The 19,468-nt window shown below is 41.2% G+C and overlaps 1 non-coding gene across 1 annotated transcript; it reads right to left on the bottom strand.

Annotated features, from left to right (window-relative positions):
* Nucleotides 1-16,476: 16,476 nt before the first annotated feature.
* Nucleotides 16,477-16,606, bottom strand: LOC115063735. The gene has a single exon (XR_003843615.1). It is a non-coding gene; the product is annotated as a small nucleolar RNA SNORA17 (small nucleolar RNA).
* Nucleotides 16,607-19,468: the final 2,862 nt, after the last annotated feature.

The following is a 19,468-nucleotide window of genomic DNA, read 5'->3' as shown; positions in this document are numbered from 1 at the left end:
TATTTTAGCCATTCTGTCTGGTGTGAGGTAGAATGCCAGGATTGTTTTGATTTGCATTTCCCTGATGATTAAGGATACTGAACATTTTTTAGGTGCTTCTCAGACATTCAGTATTCCTCAGCTGAGAATTCTTTTTTTCGCTCTGTACCTCATTTTTAAATAGGGTTATTTGGTTTTCTGGAGTCAAACTTCTTAAGTTCTTTGTATATATTGGATATTTAGGATCGGTAAAGACCTTTTCCCAATCTGTTGAACACTCCTCCATTGCTGGTGGGATTGCAAGCTGATACAACCACTCTGGAAATCAGTTTGGTGGTTTCTCAGAAAATTGGACATAGTACTAATGGAAGATCCAGCAATACCACTCCTGGGCATATACCCAGAAGATGCTCAAACTTATACTAATGACACATGCCCCACTATATTTATAGCAGCCTTATTTTTAATAGCCAGAAGCTTGAAAAAAATGCAGATGTCCCTCAACAGAGGAATGGATACAGAAAATGAGGTACAATTACACAATAGAGTACTACACACCTATTAAAAACAATGAATTTATGAAATTCTTAAACAAATGGGTGGATCTGGAAGAAATTATCCTAAGTGATGTAACCCAATCACAAAAGAACACACATGATATGCACTCACTGATACATGTATATTATCCTAGAAGCTCAAAATACCCAAGATACAATTTGCAGAACACATGAAACTCAAGAAGAAGGAAGACCAAAGTATGGATACTTCGATCCTTCTTAGAAGAGGGAACAAAATACCCATGGGAAGAGTTACAGAGGCAAAGTTTGGAGCACAGACTGAAGGACTGACCATCCAGAGACTGCCCCACCTAGGGATCCATCCCATAAACAAACCCAGACACTATTGTGGATGCCAACAAGAGCTTGCTGATAGGAGCCTGATAAAGCTGTCTCCTGAGAGGCTTGCCAGTGCCTGAAAAATACAGAAGTGGATGCTCAAAGCCATCCACTGGATGAAGCACAGGGTCCCCAGTGAAGGAGCTAGAGAAAGTACTCCAATGAGCTGAAGATGTTTGCAGCACTATAGGAGGAACAACAATATGAACTAACCAGTACCCCCAATTCTCCCTGGAACTAAACCACCAATCAAAGAAAACACATGGAGGCACTCATGGCTCTATCTGCATATGTAGCAGAGGATGGCCTAGTAAGTCATCAATTGGAGGAGATGCCCTTGGTCCTGTGAAGGTTCTATGCCCCAGTATAGGGGAATGCCAGGACCAGGAAGCAGGAGGGGGTGGGTTGGTGAGCAGGGGGGTGAGGGAGGATAGGGGGCTTTTAGAGGGAAAACCAGGAAAGGGGACAACATTTGAAATATAAATAAAGAAAATATTTAATAAAAACAACAGAAACAAAAAGAAATAGAAATAAATACAAAATATCCCAGAACTGCCTGACTTCATAGAAACTATACAAATCCTTAAATAACACCAGTTCAAACTGTTGTGATTGTTGGTTGGTTCATCAACAAATTGAGAAATAATGCCAATCGATTCAAATAGTGATGGCAGTAACCACTTTCTGATTGGATATACATCCTGCCTCACAGGAGGACTTAATGTCTGGTATTATAAGCCTAATCAGAAATACATGGCTCAGGAAGTGATAGGTCCTGGGACAGAGAACTTACTCCTTTTCTAAACAATCATGTTGTCAAATTTCTTTCTGAATATGTATATTTATACCCATAGATTTGTGCTGCTACTAAGCCTGGTCAGAGAAGCTTCGTTTTGCAGTGGGCAGTAGTCAATGACTACTAACTAGACTCATGACTAGACTCATGACTAGTCAAAACGCTGAGAACAGGTGACTGAGTGCTTAGCCCTAGTGGAACGTCTATATCATGCTCTTCACCCCCCAAATTTAAAGGGTATCTCAGAAGAAGCGGTGGAAATAATATAAGATGAGGGGAATTTTAAAGAGTGCTGTGATAGTATCTTGTTGAGTATTTTTTTTCTATGCTAGGGATTCTGTTATAGTTTTTAAATATGTTATTTTTTCTAACCTATAATGAAGATATGACTCTAATATTGAAAAGTGTCAGCCATTTGTCAATGCCACATAGATAGCCAAAGCATCTACGCTGAGATTTAGTCCAGATGGTGACCCCTACAGTCAGTAGTTTATTGTTTAGAGTATGTGTCAGGCATGGTGGTACATACCAATAATCTTAGCAATATAGAAATGAACGTAAGATTGGGAGTATTGGGAGTTTGAGGCTAGCCTGAGCTAAAGGATGGTGCAAACACACACACACACACACACACACACACACACACACACACACACACTTTGAATTGAAAGTATGGCATAATAGTTGAAACCATAACCCTGGAGTAAGATGCCTAATAACACAATGTCTTTCAACTATCTATATCTAACCTACATGACATGAGTTACATGATATGTATTAGGTATATAATGTGTTAGGTGTAAAGAATATATGGCAAATTAAAAACTTGCATACTTAAAAGAACTTTAATGGAACATCATCTCCACTCTTCTCAAAAGAAAATTGAAACACTGGTAGGATAGGAAATTTGTTTAAGAATCCATAGCTACTGAACAGTAGGACAGTGAATCAAACTTCAGTAACCAATACAAGTCTATTCCCTTGAGTACTATGTTATATAGCTTGCAATAAAATATGCATAGCATTCTAATTCTTCTTTGTCTCTTTATTTTATCTTTATAAACCTCTCCTTTTTAAGGCTTCTTCAGTCTTGACACCACAAAATCTAGGAAACAAAAATGCAAGTCACTCCCAGGATTTTTACAAAGCTCCTCTCTAGCCTAGAGGAAAATTCAATTCTATCCAAAAATTCTTACACTTGGGCAAGCATCCTACTATACAACACGAGGGAAGCTAGGTCCTGCAGTCGCAGATAGCCCATCTCCATGAGTGGTGGTCATATAACAGTCTCTTTTGACTCTGGCATTAGAGTAGGAAGAAGGACCTTCTACTCACAACCCTTGTCTATAGAAGACATTGCTGCTTGTACCATAATCAAGTCCCTTGAGATTCCATTTATCGGCTCATCTTCCAGCATCTGTAATACTTTCCTGATAAAACAAGTATCTATGACCACTTGAGGCTCATTCTTGAGCAGCAGAAGCAAAGAAGGTCCTGTGTGGAAGCAACTATATAGTATCAGCTCCTTTGCCTAGAAATAGACTCAAGAAGCCATTTGCCCAATGAATTCTGCAGGGATCCAACAGTCTGATCCAGAGACTTGCCCTTCAATATCTAGGCCTTCTTCTATGGGCAACTTCTCACTCTCTTGTCTTCTCCTGAAAGTATATTCTTAGTAAATTACTTATACATTCCTTGGACTGTGGGTCTACTTCTGGAAGAACCCCATCTTAGGTTATTTTTTCTTTCTCTTCTTTCTCTCTTTCTTTTCTCTCTTTTCTTTCTTTCTTTCTTTTTTGTCATAATGAACTTTGAAGGTATTCTTCAATGCACATGTAGAGATGGATGGGAGTCAGTAGAAATCTCTTAGCAAGTCTTGTATAGAGAAGTGATTGACAGCTTTCTTTACGAAGAAAGTGAGCATTTATCAACCAGTGTCTTCAGCTTCAGGACTCAGCAGATGCTCCAGGAAGAGGGAGATATTTTCCATTTAATGTTCCATTAGGCGATACCTCAGCCAGTACTGTCCAGACTGTGACAAGAATAAAGCGCTTTCTTTTGTGCCAGTTTCTGAATGGAGCTTTCTTCTCAGCTTTGACATATTTACTGGGGCTCTTACACCCCAGCTGACACGGAGATGAATTTAGCTCCATTTGGAGAACTGACAGGCAGAGAAAATGTTTATAAACCAAAAATCAAAACCAAGGCACCCAGCTGCTACTTGGAAACCTGGTGACCTGGATGAACACTTTCACCCACTGGCTCTCACACTAATGAGATGCACGTTCTGATTCCTCTTTTCTCACGCACATTCATTTCCCAGTGGCCAATAAAGTTCCTTTCTGCAAGGTGAATCCTTTCTCAGGATGATACTGTTCCTCCTCCTTGGAGCAATAGAGCATGAAGAGTGAATAGATGGCATTGCTGAGGAGGGAGAATTCTTTCTGCAACTTTCTGCCATCTCAGACCTATGAAGAAATAGACATTATGGGAAGGGTTATTCAATAGAATTATCATCTACCCACAGTGCCCTAGGGAAGAGGTACTGATCTACAGAATGAAAAAGGTAGAAAGGGGGGAGGGCTAGAGAGGGTTCAGCTGTTAAAAGCAATTGTTGCTTTAGTAGATGATCCAAGTTAACTTTCCAGCATCCATATCTTCTGGTGGTCCCAGAAGAACTAAGTGCCTCTCCAAGCACCAATACCTATGTGAAAGCATGCGTGTACATGCACACATACACATACACACACACACACACACACACACACACACACTTTTAAAAAATATAAGAACTAAGAAAAGCATCATGAGAAAGGGGGATGTCTAGACATGCCAGGAACAATCTCGCATGATACCCTGACTTTCTATTACTGGTATTGCCCCTCTTAAAGTAGCGCAGTGGAGCACACAGAGAATTCTATCACTCACTGACTGACACTTCAGAGCTTTGGTCTGGTTAGGCTGGTGTTTGAAAGCATGTCTTGGTATGTTTGAGACCAGACTGATGTCAAGTAATTCTCCCGCCTCCACTTCTAAGAAGTTGATATTTCAGGCATGAACCGCTGTGCCCAGATACAGAGTATATGTTTGAAGTCAAAGAAATCTAAACACAAAATCCTTTACTAAGATTATATCGTAGGTAAGTTCGTACCATAGAGAAGTCATATACTTTCTAAACCTTATTTTCTCCATCTATAAAACGCCTCCTGCCAAAGAAGGATATTTTGAGATAAGTGAAATAAGGGATCTAAAACAAGTCCGTGGATGCAGAGAATAGAGTAGCAGTTTCCCAGGAACTAGGGAGGGCTAGGATGAAGGGGAATCAACTGACCTCTTGTTCACAACTTCAGATTTATAGAATGAATAAATTCTGAAAATCTAAATTATATTTTGCTTATGATAACTAATAATACTGCATTGTATATTTAAAATTTGCTTCTAGGACAGACCTTAAATATTCACACTACACAGAAAATAATTACATGGAGTGATGGATTCATTGATTTTGCAATGTATACATATGAAACCTATCATACTGTTGAATTGGGAATGTAGCTTAATGAATGAGTTCCTGGCTTCTGTGGAGCTCTGGGTGAGAGCCTCAGAACTGAAAATAAAATTCACATGGTATGCCTTAAATTTATATAATTTAAATTTGTTTTTTAATAAGACCTCTGTAAAACTGGTGATTAACATAATTTTTTTACATCGTACTGGTCTGCATGCTGTATTTCTTTGCATGTATTATTTTTGTATGACCAGTTTAGTCCAGTTGTAACTACATTTCCCAGAATACTATGATTTTAACACTCTTAGGTAAGGATGCCTTGAACAACGAAATCTGGGCGAAGTTTGGAAAACCAAAGCAGCAAAACTTGCTGAAGGAACGGTGTTCAACGTAATGTACTGAACACTGTAGCCCACGCACGTAGCCACTGTTCTGCTAGCATCTATGTCATCAATTTTGAATCACAGGAACATGTCATCTCTTCTATAGTTTGCCCACACCTCCGTGGTTCTTGTTGCTCAAAGACAGACAGGACTTGTCCCTGTTTTTTTTAAGTTTGTCCCACACTTTACAAACATTTATTTGTCTACCCTGCTGCCTTAGTGGCTTCAGACCACCATCTGCAACAGACACACCAGTCCCCAAGAAACTGCTTCTCTGACTCCCACAAGAGTATATAACTATGTAAATCTCTTCTTAGTAATGAGTCTTTGGTTGCATATAGCCCATGGAGGCATTGATGAAATGTGCCTAGAAGTGAATGTTCACAAGAGGGAATGAAAAACAAGCATAGTTTAAGGGCAGTATTGTGGAGCAGATGTGGAATGCCCCCCACATAGGCTCCTGTGTTGGAATATTTGGTTCCTTGCTGACACTACTGCCACATAGGCTCCTGTGTTGGAATATTTGGTTCCTTGCTGACACTACTGCAAGAGGTTGCATGACTTTGGAGACTTGGGGCGTCCCTGGGCAGGTTTTTGAAGGTTATACTCACATCTGGTCCCAGCCTGCACCCTCTGCTTCCTAATCTGCAGTCACAGTGTAAACGAGTCTTTATTACATGTCTCTACTACCATGCCTTTCCCCTATGGCAAACTAACATCCCTCTGGATTCATGAGCAAAACAAAACAAAAAATCTTAGGTTTCTTTTGTCGGTCCTTTTGGCACAGTGATAAGAAACATAGTTAATACAGATATTGATACCATAAATAGGAGTGTTGTTGCAGTTAAAACTGGCCGAGAGGTTCTTAGGCCTTTGGGACTAGGTTGCAGGAGGAATGTGGAGGTCTGGAGATGCAGGGTAGGGAAATCCCAGAATGCTCTAAGCTGACTTAATGAGCCTTTACAGCAGAAGTTCAGTATTCCAGAAAATGAAAAGGCTGACAGTGATAGCCATGCTTGTGAGGTTTCACACGGATGCCAGGACTCGACTAGAGATTGTGTCACTCATGTAACAATCTAGCTATGCTTTATCCAGGTCGTGAAAAGGTGAGGGAGGTTGAATTCAAATGTCCTGACTTTGGTGGAGGAAATCACAGTAGGGCCTAACAGTCAGGCTGTGGCACGGTTATTGTTTGTTGCTTCCAACAAGATTTACTGTAAGAACACAGGACAAAAGGTGTAGCAAAAAAGATGTTTCAAATGTGCAGTTTGGGAGTGTGTTTAAAGCTGTGGACAGAACGAATGGAGATGTGGCTAAATACTCAGCACAATTAAACATAAAGCAAACACTGTGCACTGAATAGGTAGAAGAAATCCTAACCATGACTGGATGGGTAGGAGACATCCTGTTTGTCAAAGGCTCTGGGGTACAAAATGTAAAATGCATGTGAAAGAACTTCCCCAAAACCCCCATAAAATAGTAGAGTTGAAGTGGTGCCTTCCTGTAAAGGAACAACTTAGGGCCATGTTTTCCAAGATTCAGATATACAGGCTGTTAGATGCCCCTGTAGCCATTGTCCAAAGGGGCGCAACTAGATTTCTGGATATATATATATATATATATATATCAAGAACTATGAAAGTTATGGAAACTTTCACCAATGTTCAAAAAAAACAAAAAACAACTAAAATACAAGCAAGTCTATGAGGGTAGAAGACATTTAACAAAGTAGAACTCTCTGCATGGATCTCCTGAATCAGCGAAATGTGAATTATTAGCATAGATACACCTGTAGAGGTGCATCCTAAATGGCAATACAGATATCAATGTGTTCGAGATAGCAGGAACATGGGACACCTGCCAAGCTGCAGGCATCAAACAGGGAGAAAGATACTACATGTGGTTTCAAAACAAGGTCAAGCCCATCAGAGCTCAGATGCCACCCACCCAGAACGCTGGGCAAGTAGCTATAGAGATTATTGTTTCTCCTGTTCTATAGCATTCTTGCTTGGCTCCAGTAATTTTTTTTTTTGCTATGCCACAAATCTTCCCCTTTAGAATGGGAAGATTTATTCTTTGCCATAGTATATTGGAAGTATAAAACTTTCTAAAGACTTACTTATTTATATTCATATGTATTTGTAAGAGAGAATGTGCCACATATGTGCAGGTATTCTGTATTCTAGCAAGAATACAGAAGAGGGTGTGGATTCCCTTTACCTGGGGTTACAAGAAGTTGTGAGCCCCCTGACATGTGTAGGGAGAACTTAGGTCTCCTGCAAGAACAATAAGCACTGCTATCCACTGAAACATCTTTCCTGTTCTTATAAGTTTTTAAAGAAAATACTTATATTTATTTGTTGAAAACTTCATACACTATAACTTAAATAGTATTCATACTCTATTACCCCTGTAACCTGTAACTCATCCTAAACCCACCCTCTACCTCCCTATCCCTTCTTCTTTTAATAACTACTTAGTCCAATGCATCATGCCCAAAGGAAATATATAACAGGGGTTCCCTACCATGAGACTGCGGAGTCTTAGAAAGATATCATAGTTCTGAACAATGCTGATACTGTTAAAACTGTAAAGGAAGAACAAGAGGTTAATGGGGGATGAATATGATCACAAGGCATACATATGGGAAATGTAAGCCATTATTTTATATAATTAATCTATGCCAATAAAAGAATGGACATGTAAAATATAACTATGAGAGTCTCAAAACTGAACTAAATGCATTTTGTGTTGTTTGTGAGCCTGTAGGAAACAGGGAGAAGTGTTATGGTTTGAGTAGGACTCATTCTCTGTAGATTCGTGTTTGAACACTTTGCTCCTAATAGGTAGCATTGGGTTTGTATATTGAGGATCCTTTGGGACATGAAGTCTAGCAGGTAGAAGTGGGTCAGTAGGGGAGGGCCTTTGGAGATATACATATTTGTTCTTCCACTGACACTTAGCTACAATGTCTCCATAGCATCCTCCACTATCATGTACCACTCACCATGCCTTCCTTGCCATGCTGCACTGGAATCCTTCTGAAACCATGAGCAAAACCTTCCCTTCTATATGCGGCTTCTGTCAGCTGTCTCACCATAGCAACAAGAAAAGAAACCAATAAAGCAGAGTGTGGTGGCACACAACTTTAATTCCAGGGCTCGGGCTGCAGAGGCAGGTGAATCTCTGGGAGTTCAAAGCTAGACTTGACTACAGGATGACTTCCAGGTCTTAGACACATGGCTAAGTTTTCCTGAGGTTCTGTTTAACTCAGCAGTCAAAAATAATGACAATAATATAATGTAATTCTTGAAACTGGGGGGATGGATATTAGATCAAAGATGCAAGCACAATGCCTTAAAAGGAATGAATTATGAAGAAAAAAATCTTCATTTGCCATGTTAATTTCTGAGTTTAGCATTTTTGAGTCTCTTATCAGTAGATAAACCTCCTTCAAGCTGTGTTTGTCGATAATCAAATCTCCTCCTAGCATCTGCTTTTTGGTATTTATCAGTTGGTTTCCTTTCATCTGGCATCTGTTTTGTGTTCTTTACTAACTGGTTCAGAACAGAACCATGAAAGAAGAGTATTGCTAATCAGATAACGAAAGCCTTCCTTCACACTAGCTGTTAGGACTCAGTAAAAGGTAACTATTATTTTTGCTTTGTAAGGATTTAGTGGAGCCCTTTTTATCAGCATTATCTCATAACCCAATAAGCTATGGTGCCAACAACAACTCCATATTACTATAATAAAATATCTGACATAATGAACTTATGAGAGAAAACTGTTTATTTGGCTCATGGTTTTGGTATAAAAACTGAAAGAACTCATCACTCCGTGGACCCCAGAAGGTGAACCAAAGCCAATTTTGGAGGGTATCCTGTAGAGCAAACTGCCCATGTTAGGATCCCAAAAGCAAAGGCGTAACTTTAAACTTTTCAAGGCCTGTTTTTAATGATGGTTCTTCAATGTTTTAAACTCCCTTTAGCCACCACCCACCAGGGGACGTGGGAAAGAAAGGATACACAGGAAGTGGACCTATTTAGAAATGGTTCTTTGGAGTAACTCTCATCGGTGTTGTCTGGAAATCAGCAGTTCAGTTCACAGGTTAGCAACAGCAGCTCTATCCACTCATAAACGTTTTACGGATAGCTCAGCAGTCCAGTTCAGTAGTGTTGGGATAGTAACAGTGCTGGCACTACCTAGCAAAGACAGCCAGCCCTCGGCCTCTGCACAAGTAAACAGGAGGGACCAGGGCCAACAGAAATCAGGAAAACTTCTCAGCTGTGCCTCTCTCCATGAAGCAAAGATCAGCAAAGACGTGAGACCACCAAGTGTTGCACAGCCAGCTCTATAAGCAAGCCTAGCTCAGCCTCCATCACTATCCGTCAAGTCCTTTTTATATTCCCTCCAAATGTTACCCTCCACCAGTCTTGCCTCAGCCTGTGTCTTGCTTCTGCACCTGAGTCTGTCTCAACTGACATCACTTTATCAATTAGCCCCAGGCTACTGAAGCGGCAAGAAACTGCAGCACACCACCAGAAGTTTTTCGGTGTGTTTCTCTCTCTGGAGTCCTGATAAAAGCTTCTCAACTATGCAGTGTAAGGTGGACCAATACATGTGTGTTGTTAGCAAAGAATCCTTCATCAAATGGCCTTTAACGTGCTTGGGTTAGCAAACCATCCTTTCACCTGTGTCTGCCTCAGTGAAACATTCCTTCACAAGTCTTCCTAAGCCTTTTGCCCATGTCCACTTCAGTTTCAACGTTCCTTCACGTGCTTGCCCCAGTAAAACACCACCCAACTGACTTTCTCTGTAGTGGAACCCTTAAGTTTCCACTTCACATATATAGTAGTGTCCTACTACCACCATCCTCATGAAAGACATGCTACAATGACCTGAAGACTACTCAAAAGGTTCCAATCCTAAATATCAACACCTGCACCCTATGGCCCAAAATTTCAACACATAGATCCTTACAGGACATTCAACAGCCAAAAAGTATTAGATACAGACAGAATGAAATAGCTGCACTAGAACTCAAATGACCAGGCTAGTTTCTAGCTTAACTTAGTGAGCAGTGGTTTCCTGAGCTCTTTGAATCATTGTTTCATTGTCTGCAAAGAAAAGATTGAATGCTAAGTAAGTCTTTCCAACTCCAATAGAGTATATAAGCCTCTTAGTATTTTCACTTTACCTATGAGGCAAAAAAACAAATTTCAAGGGAAAGAATGAATTAATTTGATGGTCTCTAAAGTGTGGTCCTGTATAGCATGTGGTTGTAAAAACAAACCACACTAAACTGGCTATGCACTGACACTGATGGTCTCAGGCTGTTCCTAGCCCAGTGCATAGCCTGAGACCAAGATGCAGGTTTCTCCTAGTCAACACCTCTCCCACAAATGCCAGCTCTGCCTCTCCAGAGCTCCAAGATCTCTCTCTCTCTGTCTCTCTCTCTCTCTCTCTCTCTCTCTCTCTCTCTCTCTCTCTCTCTCTCTCTCTCTCTCTCAGCTCCTACGGCCAGCTGTGGGCACCCTTGCCAGCCTGATTACATCTTCCCTGGAGCTCAGTCCTTTGCCCAATCTTCCCATTCCAAAGCCTGGCCAAATTCCACCCCATCTATGTCCTTTCCCTCCGGCCCACCTGCATAGCTGCGAATGGAAAACACCAGACAATCTTAGTTTAAAGTCAACAGATGACACAAGCCCTGCATATGGAATCTATCACCCTAAACTCATCAACAATTCTATGTTGGAAATCTTCCAGTGGTGGAAGCCTTCTCCCGGTCTAACAGTCTGGCTCCTGCCTCGCCTGTACAAAAAGGCACTTTCTTCCTCCTGAGTCCCCTCTTCCTCTCTAGGACCTGGATGGCCTGCCTCCTCCTTTTCACCCAGCAATTGGCTTCTTGTTGTTTTTTATTAGTCATTCAATTGACTAGGGGAAATTTTCCCTACAGTCCTGGACCACAGGCAGCAGCACATACAGGGAGAAGTTCAAACTGTTCAGACCCCATTCAGGACCTACAGAATCAGAGCAGTAAAAGGGAGGCCGAGAAGTCTTTGTTTTTACAGATTCCAAGTGAGCCTGACATATGTCCAGGTTTGAGAGGCACCAAAAAGACAGCATCTGAGTGGACGTGGGCCTGTTACTCCTTTCCCGGCAGGCCATGAGTCTGCAGAGAAAGACAGCACAGGGCAAGCGCAATAAGAGGAATCAAGCCCAAGGGAACAAGTCTAAATCCCAAGCACTGTTCTGAAGACGGCACGTTCTAAGGTTGAGCATCAGTAATCCCCGGAGCTAGGCTGCACTGAAGTTCACGTTGTACCCGCACTGATAGTCATCGGGACTTAAACAGTACCACACCCTTACTGGAAACGTTATCAGGTGCCGTCTGGGGAGTTTGAAATTTAAATACCGGCACAGAAGATGAAGGATGTTGACTGTTCACATTTATCTTCTGTTCCCAGTTCTGTGCTTTCTCTTAAAACAGCATATCTGTCCAAGCATACATAAACACAGAAGTATTCTAGTTCAATTTCTATCTCTGTCATTCTCTTACTTAGGAAGTATGTATATAAAGGCTAGTAGTCCTGAGTTTTTCTCTGTGTTTATATAACCAGATACAAATACAAATGCATAGATTATTACACACATCTTGGTTGACTACAATTTCTTGTGGAAGAGACCTAGTCAGACAGGTAGTTTTTCTGCTAATGCCATGCCCAGTATTTTCTTTAAAAACTAAGCATCTCTCTCTCTCTCTCTCTCTCTCTCTCTCTCTCTCTCTCTCTCTCTCTCTCTCTCTCTCTCTCTCTCTCTCTCTCTCTCTCTCTCTCTCTCTCTCTCTCTCTCTCTCTCTCTCTCCTGCTGGGGTAACAACAGATAATAATTTTTTACATATGTGACTGTAGGGTGAAATTTTCAGTGGCTAAATACAGATCTCCTACTATGAAATCTTGGACACAAATGCTGTCTGTATTTATAATATAACATTGCCACATGATTCTTCAAAAAAAAAGATCATAACATTGACAATCCCAATGCATTGCATGGGAATACTCCTCCCTTACATATCAACCAGCAATAACTGTTATCTTTCCAATTATTTGAACATTGGGAAACAACCTCAGATTGCTGTTTTCATGATTTTCCTAGATGCTGTTGGTTTTGACATTTTCATGTTTGTTGAATGCTTGAACTTGAATTATGGACCATGTAGCCTTATTTTTATCTGCTTAACCGTTTGCATTTTTTGTACCATTTTATGCTGATTGCTTGTTTGTTTGTTTGTTTGTTTGTTTGAGACAGCATTTCACTGTATAGCCTCATTTTATTCATTTTTAAAGTTCTTGGTTGATTAAAGCATGAATCTCTCATCATGACAGTAATGTCTGTAATGTTGCCATTTGTCCACTGAAATTTTTTCATTGAACTTTATGTAATCATTTACATGTAGTCATAGGCTTCACCAGCTCTAAGGTGAACTTACAGCCACCTAAACTTATGGAAATTTTACTTACTTTTGTGTTTATAAGCATTTCCTAGAGTTTGTACTTTTGCTAGAGGGTGTTTCCCTTTGCTTTTTGAGAGGTTACTGACAAAATGGAGACTAGCTGGTTTCATTGCAGGCTTATTCCAAGGCTCGGCAACTTTCTTACCAACGATTTTTCAGTAGCCTGTCACCTTATTGAGGAAACCACTATACAGTGAGAATATTAGATAGCATCCTTTTATCATCCTATTTCCAAAAGATATTTAATATCTTTTACTTTTACTTTTTTCTCTTACTGCATTTACTACTTTGAAACTACTCTAATACAATATTGAAAGATAACAATGACAAAAAACATATATATATATATATATATATATATATATGTGTGTGTATGTACATATACATACAACATATACATACATATATGTGTGTGTGTGTGTGTGTGTGTGTGTGTGATTTTAGTGGTGTTTACCAAATTCTTTTTTAATGTATTAATAAAATGACATTTTTTTCTAGTATGCTTTCTGTTGTTGAATAACCTTTGGGTTGCTTGAACAAAATTACCACTGATTGCTGCATGCATTGTTAGAGATATGTCCCTCTTTTAATTGATAATATTTTATTCAAAATCTTTGTGTTATTTTTTAAAGTTGGATTGATTTCAGGCCTGGGAGGTAGTGCCACATGCCTTCAATACCAACACTCTGGGTGCCAAAGCAGGTAGGTCTCTGTGTTCAAGGACAACCTAGTCTACAGAGTGAGTTCCAAGACAGCCAGAGCTACACAAAGAAAAAGAATAGAGGAAGAAAGGGGAGAGAGAGAGAGAGAGAAAGAGAGAATGAATGAGCTTGTTGAATTTAGGCTGGGGAGTAGCTCAGACTTTGAGTTTGATCCCCTAAACTGCCAAAACAAACAAGCAAGCAAACAAACAAAAAACAAAGAAAACTACAGTAAGATTGGTTCGAACTGCGATATTAAAATTGTTCTGTAGTAGACATGACATGGTTGTGACACTCATGAACTCACAACATCCGTGATTGTGAGCATATGACCCACACAAGACTAAACCAGTAGGCATTCTGTCATAGAGGGAGGAGGGATTCAAGGGCTGCCCCAGCTTCACGTTGTTATGCTGACTGAAGACGGAATCAACCAAGATGGATGACCCATGTGGGAACCAGACCCTTTGAGAAAATAGAAACTGACTGTTCTGCACCTGTCAAAGGTTACCTGACCTGTATCTCAGCAGAGCAGCCTGACCACAGTGTGCTGATATCTTTTTTTTTTAATTGGATATTTTACTTATTTACATTTCAAATGTTATCCCCTTTCCCAACACCCCCCCCAGAAACATCCTATTCCATCCCCCCTGCTCCTGTTTCTATGAGGGTGTGCCTCCACCTACTCACCCACTCCCACCTCCCCACCCTTACATTCTCCTACACTAGGGCATCGAGCCTTCATGGGACCAAGAGCCTCTTCCCCCGTTGATGCCCAACAAGGCCATCCTCTGCTACATATATGGTTGGAGCCATGTGTTCTCCTTGGTTGGTGGTTTAGACCCTAGGAGTTCTGGTTGATTGATATTGTTGTTCTTCCTATGGGGTTACAAACCCCTTCAGCTCCTTCAGTCCTTTCTCTAACTCCTCTATTGAGGACCCCAAGATCAGCTCAGTGGTTGGCCATGAGCATCTGCTTCTATATGCTGATATCTTAACAGCAGAAGTTTCCTCCTAAAGAATTCTTGCTTACTGCACTTCCTTTTTCCTTAGCACCGCCCTCTCTCCCAACTTAACCCACCCTATAATACCTTAGACTCCCTTTGTGCTGTGCTGATGGAAACAGCCCAGACATTCAGGCCTCAAATAAAGCTTTGTCTTAGGCTTCTGCACAGCTCTGGTGCTCTGGTTCTCCCGGTGAAGTTCTCATACTTGGGGAGCCAATGGTGGGTGGGTGGGGGAGAGTAACTGTCTTCTGTGACAGAGGTCCTGGGGAGTTACTGGGTTCAGGTGGATAGTGTCACATCTACCCAGTTGGGAGTAACCCAAGGAAACCCAGTGGATGACAGAGAAAACAAACAAACAAAAACAAAACTTGTAAACCTCATTCTTTTTGTGTGTTTATTACCCTAGCCACAGTGGCCAGATTTGCCCATGTATCATAAATTGGAAGCTCTTGCTCTAGACTTTCAAACTGCAGTGCTACCCTTGTATTCCCTTCAATGCCTGTGGGTATGTTGCTTTCACTGATTTCTAATTGGGAGAGCTTTTTGCCTTATTTGATTTTTCTTTGACAGACTTACTAAGGATTTAGATGTTTCTTTTTAAATTAACATTTTTAAACTTTGTATTGGTTCTTTGTGAGTTTCACACCATGTGCCCCAGTCCCACTCATCTCTCCCTCCCTTATAGCCACCCACCACCCTTGCAATCTCGACCTGCAACAGAGGGGAGGGAAAATCTCATTGTGGAAACTGTACTGTGTCACAGTGTGTCCCACAGTATATCCTTTTGTCCACATGCCTTTGTTGGCAAATGTCCCTTTCAATGACTCATCCTGGTACAAGACCTCTGGCTTCTGCTCCTTTACTAATACTGAAACCATCACTGGGACTCCTCTCAGATAGTCTCTTGTCGCCCTATGTCATAGAGATCCTGTAGTTTTAGATCTGGAGGACTGGTCCCTTCACACACTTCTAGCAGTTCATTGGTGGGATAGATGGGGTAGACCAATTCAAAGCCCTGGATCTGGGCCTAAGAGGAACCAACCTGGTCAGCCCTTTGGCTCTTTTACTCTCATCCCGTCAGGGCTGCCTCATCCTCAGTCCCCACAATCAGGGTCAGCTCTACCCTGCTGCCCGGGCAAGGAGCAAGGCCTGCTCTCCTGTTCTCTCACTCTTACGACACAGCCTTCTGTTTCTCTTTCTTTCCATTCGCTCACCACTTGCGTGCTCCTTTTAGTGGGGCTAAAGGATCTCTGAGTGTCTGGGATCATCTCAAGAGTGGTCTCAGGAGTGCTATGCCTCCCTTGTGCATTGTGGCACCTGCCAGGAGTCATCGTGGGCATGGTCTCCACCCATCCCCCAACCCCAGGCCCGAGCTATGCTGGACTGGTTATCATCTCAGGTTTGCCCTCTATCTAGGGCCCCATGGTTCCAGTCTGGTGGTTGTCAAGGGCTCGATCCCCACCTGACCTTCCAAGTGGCCCCTTACAACGGTCCTTTGTCTTGGGATTGCTCCCACCTGGGCTCGAAGTCCCAGATGTGGTTCTTCTAGTCTCCAGCTTGTTCCCCATCCTGGGAGCCTGTCCAGGCCTACCTGGTACTGGACTAGGGGTTACCTCAGACTAGCTTCCCGTCAGAACCCCCTGGTGCCAAACTCGTCGTAGTCATCATAGGCTCACTTTTTTTCAGAGAACATCGTACTACTAATCATTCAGATGTCCTCAGGTCAGAGCACTGAGTGTAGACATGGCCTCTGACCTCGCTACCACCTACTGATGCACAGATGATACAGTATCCACTCCTGCAATGCCTCTAGGGGCAGGTTAAATTAACATTTTAAATGGTATATTTTTAATATGCTTTTACTTGAAATAGAATTATCAGTTTCCCTCTTCCTTTCCTCCCTCCAGCCACTGTCAGCTACCGTCCCTAGAATCTCTCAAACCCCCACTCTCATGTGAGTTTCCTTTACTTTGATTACTATTGTTACATCTCTATATATGCACAAATAAACATAAATACAAGCTGCTGGATCTGTTTTGTTGTTTGTGTATGTATTGCTTCAGGGATGACCTCTCTGCACTGAGCATCTGTAGTATGTGTTTTGGGGTCCAGATGTGATATGCACCCTCCTGGCCTGGAGAATAAATCAGTCTGGTACAGGTGGTGTTCTGCAAGATCCTGGGGGGTAAAAAGGCCTTTTCTGAGAATCTTAGTGTTCTATCTGTTTTAGGCAAAGGCCTTCCCTGACAATCTTCAGTGAAACAGCTCTCTTAGATGATCTTAGCTAGTGTGCGGACACTTTGTTCAGGGTGAACAAGAGCTATATATGAACCTTGGAGAGTGGGAAGGAGTTTCCAGGGTGAGCAGGAGCTTACTGTACTTACTGTAAAAGCCTCATTGTATGGAGAGGCATTCAAGGAATTCCAGCTACTTGATGGACGGCCTCTTATTAGGAGAGGGGAAGTTGAACTTGCAGTTTTGCCAAGGGCTTTGATATCTTCTTCAGGTAGAGGTTGTAGGGGATCAGGTTTCCCAGACAAGGTCAGAGAAGGGGAAGGTCCGCTGGAAAAAGGGAGTCCGCCATTTTGCACCAAGCTCAGAGGAGCTATGAAGACACGTAGACGTTAACTTTAAGTAGCAGGGTTTCCCTACATCTTGTACCCATATTCATGCTCACTCAGAGGGCCATGGTTAACTTCATTGGTTCACAAACACAACAAAATGGCATGAAAATAGGAAGGAAGGAGGGAAAATTGATAGCATGAGAGAGAGAGAGAGAGATAAGACAGGGTGGTGATGACTGTAAAACGGATGCATCCATAATACATGCTTTGAAATTGTCAGGACAAATCTAGTTAATTTTAAAAGTTCTTCTAAGTCATGAAGATGCATGGGTGAATGGAAAAAATAAGATTCTGATAACAAGTTTTTTTAAACCATTGGTAGCCCTGGTTCATGTAATCCCAAACTCTCAGTTTTGCTTCTGTGTGCTTTCTCCTTGTGTATGAATATGTCACAGCTGCAACATCCAAATTCTATTGTTTGTGTGATTCAATAATAAAGACATTTGTGTTCGTGATCTTCTTTGAATTGCCTTTGAATTGTGTTGCAATTATTTTTTTGTTTATGTAATAGTCATCTAAGACTATGCTTAATCACAGTATAAGAAATTAGATGGATGTGGTGACCCACACCTTTAATCCCCACACTCAGGAGGCAGAGGCACTTGGTTCCCTGTGAATTCGAAGGCAGCTTAACCTATATAGCAAGTTCTAGGATAGCCATGGCACCATAGTAAGACCCCCGTCTCAAAAAAAAAAAAAGTCAGTAAATGATTAAAGATTATTTTTTGCTTTCAGTGTATTAAATCATGATTACGAAGGTTAAAAATAAGACCTTTTCACACCTTTGATTTATAACTATTTTCTTTGTGTCTTAATTTATTATCGATTTTTGTAAACATTCCACAAATATATTGCATACCTCATTAAGTGTGTGCATTATTCATATGTTTAAATTGGGCGTCAATAAGTGACTATGTTCTTGAGAAGACTTTATTGAACATACATGTGTATTTCTGAAAGACAGAGTCTGAGTTCTTCCAATATAGCTTGTTTAACAAATCTCCCTGAAATGTGTTAACATTTCTTTATTGTATGGTTAGGGCTCTGGCTTGAAGCCTTATAAATCATGTATTTTCCTCATGACACAGAGTTTCCCTCACACTCATGTCAGGTTCCTCTGCTCTGTCCTCCAAAGCATCTACATGTTTCTTGGTTTGCATTTATACTGTTTCTGTACTTGGAAGGAAATGTCTTCCACTCATTCTGGTTTTTATGTTTTGTTTTGCGTTGCTTTTGTTTTTCACTCATTCTGGTAGACCAGTAGTTTTGTCTCCATTTACCTGAGGACACAGGACACACTTTTCCTTCTAAACTGTGCTGCCCTTGAATCTCTTTGAGTGGACTTCTCACTCTTCTGTCCCAGTTGTCATTGATCTGCTCCATAGATACAATGATACTGTGCCCGTGATCTGTCTGACCTTGCCATCTCTCATGTGGACATGCTGATGTGTGGACTTTGTTGTTGGTGGTGGTGCTGCTGCTGTTGATGTTTTATATAATTGGGACTCAATGTTATTGGAACAAACATACCAGGTAGTATTCCAGGAAAGGACAAATTGGTCTTCTGTAGAAAGCATCTCTGCTCTTCAAGTAAAAACTAAACAGGATAATTCTGTCTATTCCTTGACATCTCAGTTGTCATGGAGATCCAGAATGCATGCATACACACATACAGAGAGAGAGAGAGAGAGAGAGAGAGAGAGAGAGAGAGAGAGAGAGAGAGAACGTGGGAAGGTAGAGAGAAATTTCTTTTCAGAGTTCACAAATCTCTCTCTGCCAAGCTCTTCCCAGTTTCCCTATTTTACAATCCCTGCCTCCAGAGTCTCTTTCACTGATATTCAGATCTTCATCTAGCCCACAATATACAAAGCTCTTTACCAGTTCTTTCCAGTGAGATATCACAATCTCAAAGCTTTGTTTCTACTTACCAACCTGCTGGTCCCAAGTAGTTCTTCCCAAAATTAAGGGTAGTTATATTAGAGTTAATTGGTCCGTCCTGCCATCTTTCTTGCCAAACCTTGCATCCAAGTATGGCTATTTCCTCCACTCAATAAAACA

This window comes from Mus pahari, chromosome 3 (genome assembly GCF_900095145.1).
Source record: "Mus pahari chromosome 3, PAHARI_EIJ_v1.1, whole genome shotgun sequence".
NCBI classification, from domain to species: Eukaryota; Metazoa; Chordata; class Mammalia; order Rodentia; family Muridae; genus Mus; species Mus pahari.
Note: the sequence above shows the minus strand (reverse complement) of the source record. Positions and strands in the feature narration are given on the sequence as shown.